Below are 7,094 nucleotides of genomic sequence, written 5' to 3' on the forward strand. Positions count from 1 at the left end.
ATTATTGTAAATAAAACTATGAGTTTAGGAATAGTGATATTGTTTACTGCAGACTTTAATATTCAATTTTAATCCTCATTTTTTGATATATTTTTTTATTTTGATTCTTAAAATTCATTTGGCTGCGGGTGCCCACGCCTCCCTTCACATTTTTTTTCCATAATTTAACTGTAGTTACATTATTTCAAAACCTTTTTTTAAATTATGATTTCTAGTTAGGGTCTCATGAATATTCATTATTTCATGATCTAATTATTGTAAATAAAACTATGAGTTTAGGAATAATGATATTGCAGACTGAAGACTTTAATATTTATTTTTAATACACATCTTTCCATTTTTTTTTTTGTATTTTGATTCTTAAAACTAATTTGCCCCCATTTTTGTTTTTAAATTGAATAATATCTAAATTTTTATATTTATTTTTATTTTGATTATTAAAATGCATTTTCTTACGGGCGCCCATTCTCCCATCAATTTTTTTTTTCTATAATTTTACTCAAGTTCAATTATTCAAAAAAGATTTTAAATTTTCATATCCAGTTAGTGCCTTATATATATTGTTTGTTTAATAATTTAATTATTGTAAATAAATCTACGAGTTTAGGAATACTGATATTGTAGACTGCAGTCTTTAATATTTGTTTAAAATTCTTAAAATTCATTAGGCCGTTTGCGCCCATGCCCCCCATTCCATTTTTATTTTTAAAATTGAATAATATTTTATTTTTTCATATTTTTATTTTTTTTGTTTCTTAAAACGCATTTGCCTGTGGGTGCCCAAGCCCCCCTTCCCATTTTTATTTTTAAAATTAAATAATTTCTGAATTTTTCATATTTATTTTTATTTTGATTATTAAAACGGGCGCCCATTCTCCCTTCAATTTTTTTTTTCTATTATGTAACTAAAATTCAATTATTTAAAAAAGATTTTAAATTTTCATAACCTGCAATTAGTGCCTTATAAATATTCTTTGTTTAATAATCTAATTATTGTAAATAAAACTACAAGTTTAGGAATACTGATATCATGGACTGCAGTCTTAAAAGCACATATTTTCATAAAATTTTTTTTTGATTCTCAAAACGCATTTGCCAGTGGGCGCCCAAGACCCCCTTTCCATTTTTATTTTTAAAATTGAATACATTTTTATTTTTATTTTTTTTGATTCTCAAAATGCATTTGCCTGCGGGCGCCCATGCCCCCCTTCCCATTTTTATTTTTAAATTAATTATTCCATCAAATTTTTTTATAATTTTTTTTTATTTTGATTCTTAAAATTCATTTGCCTGCGGGCGCCCACAACTCCCTTCACATTTTTTTTCCCATAATTTAACGGTCGTAGCCCATTCGGCTCCCGTTTCTCTAATCGGCTCCCGTTTTACAAAAAGGTCAATTCCCAAACGGCTCCCGTCCAAAAAGGTCTAACGAACTAAACGGCTCCGGTTTTGTACACCACAAATTTCTTCCCACTTTATACAGACTTAGGACTGTCTCAAAAGAGGTGTGGTTAAAAATGTCTTGGTGTACACTATGTAAATTATTAAAATTATAAAAAAAAAAGTGTATAGTATAATATTAAATTTTAAGTTTTTAACGTTAAAAAAATATATAAAAAATGTAAAAAATGTATAAATAAAAATGTTAAAAAAATCATATATCGGGTAAATTTGTTAAGCACAATTTTTTTATATAGTCTATGCGTGATATTTTATTTGATGAAAACTCGCAAATGATTTTTTCGACGAACTCTTGCTTTTTTTTCGATCTTGGTGTATTAAAATAACTTCGAGCTTTAATTTGTGTTTCAGATTGTATATTGAGTAGGATGTCAATAACCTTAAAAATATTTGGGTGTGTAGTATTGAATTCTTTGTTGAATTTACTGTGGAACGCTTCACATCCATTTGTGGTCAAAGAAAGAGCAGATGAACACTCAGCCCACATTTTAGGAGGGAAACGACTATCTGAAGTTAGGTAATTTTCAAAAATATAGTCGAAAACTTTGTCTATTTTATCATCTATAGGTTTGATAGCCATTAAATCATCTGTAAAACAATCTAAGACGTCTGACGGTGGTAAGTAAGGAAGGCCAAATAAATATTTCAACGCTCTTCCGATTCTAGAATCTTTGTCTCTGAATTCTGAAGCAAGTCCCACTGACTGAATCATCCGCAACCAACTTTGACCCAGATGAAATCTACACCCCTTTATGTTAACCGATGGCCACGTTTTTCGCAATGCAATGTGAATAGCTTCCTCAAAATATACGAAAACAACTTGTGGATTTAAGTGAACACACAATGCTGAAAAAGCTTTTCCGTAGGTTACTGAGGTTTTATCTGGTAAAAAACAGTAAATAAGGGGAAGATAATATCCGTTATGTAAAACATGAACGGTGAACATTTGATAAAAAAATTTCGGACAATACTTGAATGTGCCATCAACATATATACATCGGTTTTCCTTAAGAATATTTAAATTGGTGTTACACGTAAGAATAACAATATTTGACGCTTTATCGTTAAAAAATAAAAAATTCTCACCCGCCAAAGTTGTAATATTAATTTTGTCTAAACTATCTTGAGCTTCTTCTGTTGATTTCGGTAATTTTGGTAAGGATTTCGAACGAACATAGTATACCGATTTCCGAATAGCGTTGACATCTTGTGTTGTCAACACATTTAAATCGTTCGGTTCAAGTTGAGTTCGAAGAAGTTTCGCTGGCTTTTCATGCAAATTTTCTTGAGCTTTACGCTTTAAATTGCTACTTATTTCCCTCCTCCTTATAACATTGTCATCTAAATGTAAGTGGTTATGTTCCAGATGTTCATCAAACATTTCTCCAATACTATTTCGCTTAAAATAAGATTTACAACCACGCGTTGTACATTTCCAGCGCTCTACGTCACCAGCGAGTTCTTTATGGAAAGAAAACCAAAACTTTTCTATCAATTTTTTTTCACGCATTTCACTAGACATGTTAGAAATAAATATGTTATAATAAAAATAAATGAACGCACACAACGACGGTGAATATCGCGAACAGACTGAGATCTGAACAAACTGCACAAATTGATACGATTGTGTGCCATATCGAAAATCTGATTAAATTGTAAAAGTAAAATTGTTATCGACATTATATTGTCAATATTTCCAATTAGCTATAGTTTAATGTTTCGGTTTTTTCGACATTATCAATATACCTATTCTATATTTTCCTTTATATTCCGTTTTATATATTTATATATAAATATGATACACATGAACTGTATACATATACTATACAACAACAGAAGTGTATGCTGTTTTGGAAGACAGGCGTGCATATGTCCAATAATTATTGTAGAGTTTACAATTATACATTTATACCTATTTGAACATTTTTTTTTTGGACGGGAGCCGTTTCGGAATTTACCTGTTCGTTAGACCTTTTTGGACGGGAGCCGTTTGGAAATAAGCGAACAATAGACGGGAGCCGTTTGGGATCCGACGAATTTAACTATAGTTACATTATTTCAAAACCTTTTTTTAAATTTTGATTTCCAGTTAGAGCCTCATAAATATTCATTATTTCTTAAGGTAATTATTGTAAATGCAACTATGAGTTTAGGAATACTGATATTATAGACTGCAGTCTTTAAGATTTGTTTTTAATACATTTTTTTTCATAATTTTATTTTTTTGATTCTTAAAATTCATTTGGCCGTGGGCGCCTAAGCCCCCCTTCCCAAATTTCATTTTAAATTTGAAACCTATTAAATTTACAAATAATTTTTTTTATTTTGATTCTTAAAATCTATTTGCCTCCGGGCGCCCAAGTCCCCCTTTCCATTTTAATTTTGAAAATTGAATACATTTTTATTTTTTTTTATTTTTTTTTTTTTTGATTCTCAAAACGCATTTGCCTGCAGGCGCCCATGAACCCCTTTCCATTTTTATTTTTAAAATTAAATAATATCTGATTTTTTTTATAATTTTTTTTTTTTTTTTATTCTTATAATCTATTTGCCTCCGGTCGCCCATGCCCCCTTCCCATTTTTGTTTTTAAAATTGAATAATATCTGAATTTTTATATTTATTTTTATTTTGATTATTAAAATGCATTTTCTCACGGGCGCCTATTCTCCCATCAATTTTTTTTTCTATAATTTAACTCAAGTTCATTTATTCAAAAAAGATTTTAAATTTTCATATCCAGTTAGTGCCTTATAAATATTCTTTGTTTATTAACCATAGCAACCATTAGCTAAAGGGCCTATTTGCATATTTATGTATCCTTTCACTGAGTAGGAAACTCTTCTTAAATATGCCATTGTGTCATAGCGGCCATAGCGTACGCTTTGTTGAGCATCGGCCAAAATGCTGTTATTTGTATCTCTGCTAGACACATTTGATCTTCGGACCTTTAATTAAAGTTTAATTTATAAAAAACCATTTCAAAAATGTAAACTTATAAAGTTTGTATAGCTTTACTCGCTGGCCGTTGGTTGTTTGTAAGGTTTCCCTCTGTACTCTACTTTCAGTGGAACGTAATCAATCTGCAAAATATTATTATAAATCAATCACCATTCTAGTTATTATCAATTATATATTTTTATAAAAATAAATTACAGTCAAAGGACCAGACTGGGGGATGTAGGCCTATGGTGGACTTTGCATGCTGTGAAAACTTTCCACATAATTACTGGTACGGATACTTACACCATAAACAGTAAACCCAGATGGACGTACCGTTGTTAACCAGTATTGTCGAACATGGTCCACTAACTGAACAATTCGGTTCAGGATGCCCATACAAGTTGCCAGCCTTGTGATTGCCAGAAAACCTCCAAGAATGTGGAAGTCTTCGGGAAATTCTGGAATCCGTTGTGGTGGCAAGTGTGGTAAAGCTCTAATCTATATATATAAAAAAAAATGTCAATATTAATGTAAGATTTTCTCATATCAACAGATCCTAATCCGTCAGTCATTGATTGTTATAACTTATTACCATTTTCACTATTGTGGCAACATGATGATTTTCTCCCAATAATGTTACCATGCCATGGGTCTGGACATAACGTAAAATTTCCTGCAAGCAAATTGTACATTTGAGAATATAATTTCATTATTGACCAAGGTAAATAACAAATACTGAAATGCTTTAAAAATATTAGTTAACTAAAAATCCTTTTTTGAGTTACCATTATTTTTTTTTTTTATTTCATTGCAAGTTTATTAGGTTATAAGGAATAGATCGGTATAATTTATGATTTGAAATATTTCTGATGGTACAAACAATTATGATGTACGCAATTAATGTTTATAATGGTTTGTTTAACTATAGTAAAACTTGTTATGTTTATACTTTATTCATATTATGTTTATTCATGGTTAGGTTCATTTCAAAAGGTAAACTTGGTATCTCATGATAAATCAAGGATTTCTTACTATTACCATTTCTAAATTTTGAACAAATCACACAACTGTTCACATACTGCCGTATTTCATTATCCATAGCAATCCAATAAACCAACTATTTTGCTCTCAACAATGTCTTGAGTATACCATTATGCCCTTCATGTATCAATTTCAATACAGCTAATTTTAATTTACTTGGTATCACTATTCTATTATCATAATATAATATTCCTTGGTCCACAGAGATATTCTCTTTTAATCTCCAATAATGTCTTATGCACTCGGGCACTTGTTTTTTGTCTTTAGGCCACCCCTCTGTAAACATTTTAACCACACTTTTCAATATCTCGTTTATTCTCAGTTTCTTTTGCTATTTCAGTCACATTAATATTTTTGTACTCAATTGCATGGATTACTCCCTCTATCTCTTGTTCATTTTCCTTTTCATCAAGGTAATTTCTAGAAAGCAAGTCTGCAATGAACATAAGCTTTCCCGGCAAATATTCTACATGTAAATCATAAATAATGAGTTTCATTTTCTGTAACCTTACTGAAATTACTTTATCAAAGTTTTTTCCAAATATTGACACCAATGGTGAATAATCTGTCATTACCTGTGTCGCATGTCTATACACATAATTATGAAATTTTCTGCATGCATACACAATACTTAGCATTTCTTTTTCAATTTGTGGGTACTTTTGTTCAGCTTCATTCAGACTCCTCGAAGAGAATGCAACTGGTCTACCCTCTTGCAACAAACAACCCCCTAGAACTGTATGTGAGCTATCACACTGTATTGTTATTTTTTTGTTTGGGTCAAAATTAATTAACACTTGAGGACTTGCAACTATTTGTTTTAACTTGTTTAATACCTCAGTAGTGAGCCTCACTCCATACCCAACACACATTTTTTTTAAGTAAGTCCCTCAATATAGTAATTAGTGTAGACATGTTAGGTATAAATTGTCTCAAGTAATTAAATGCTCCTAGTAACCTCTGCAACTCTAATTTACATTTAGGTGGCTTTAAACCTAATAACGCCATAACTCTGTCCGCATCCGGTTTCATTCCCTCATTGCTAAATGTCATACCCACATACTTGATCTCATGCTGTTTATATTTTACTTTTGCACAATTAAATTTTATATTGAACTTTTTTGCCCTCTCTAAGACCTGTATTACTACCTCATCATGAGTTTTTTCATCCTCAGTAGCTATAAGTAAATCATCAAAATATATATACACACTATTAATACCCCCAAAACACTCTATGCTTCTTTTTTGAAATTCTTCTGGTGCTCACGAGAGTCCAAAAGGCAATCTGGTAAATCTGTAGAACCCAAAAGAGGTACTAAAAGTACACAGGTTACTTGATTGCTCATCCAATTTTATTTGCCAAAAGCCATTCTTTAGATCAAATAAAGTAAACCATTTTTTATTGTTCAGATTTAGTCTCAGCTCCTCAAAAGTTGGGATTAAAAATTGATCCCTAATAATTACCTTATTTAGCTCAACAGGATCTAAACAAACACGCAGAGACTTATCCTGTTTTTCTACTATAACAAGGTTACTCAACCAGCTCATTGGTCTCTCAACCTTAACTATCACATCCAATTCACACATTTCAGATAATGTATTTTTTAGCTCTTCTTTAATAGACTCTGGAACTCGCCTCGGAGGATTTAAC

At 30.8% G+C, this 7,094-nt stretch overlaps 1 pseudogene; it reads right to left on the reverse strand.

Moving 5' to 3' along the window:
* Window positions 1–4,115: 4,115 nt before the first annotated feature.
* Window positions 4,116–5,501, reverse strand: LOC111039318 (annotated as a pseudogene).
* Between the last annotated feature and the right edge of the window lie 1,593 nt (window positions 5,502–7,094).

This window comes from Myzus persicae, unplaced genomic scaffold (assembly GCF_001856785.1).
Source record: "Myzus persicae strain clone G006 unplaced genomic scaffold, MPER_G0061.0, whole genome shotgun sequence".
Taxonomy (NCBI): domain Eukaryota; kingdom Metazoa; phylum Arthropoda; class Insecta; order Hemiptera; family Aphididae; genus Myzus; species Myzus persicae.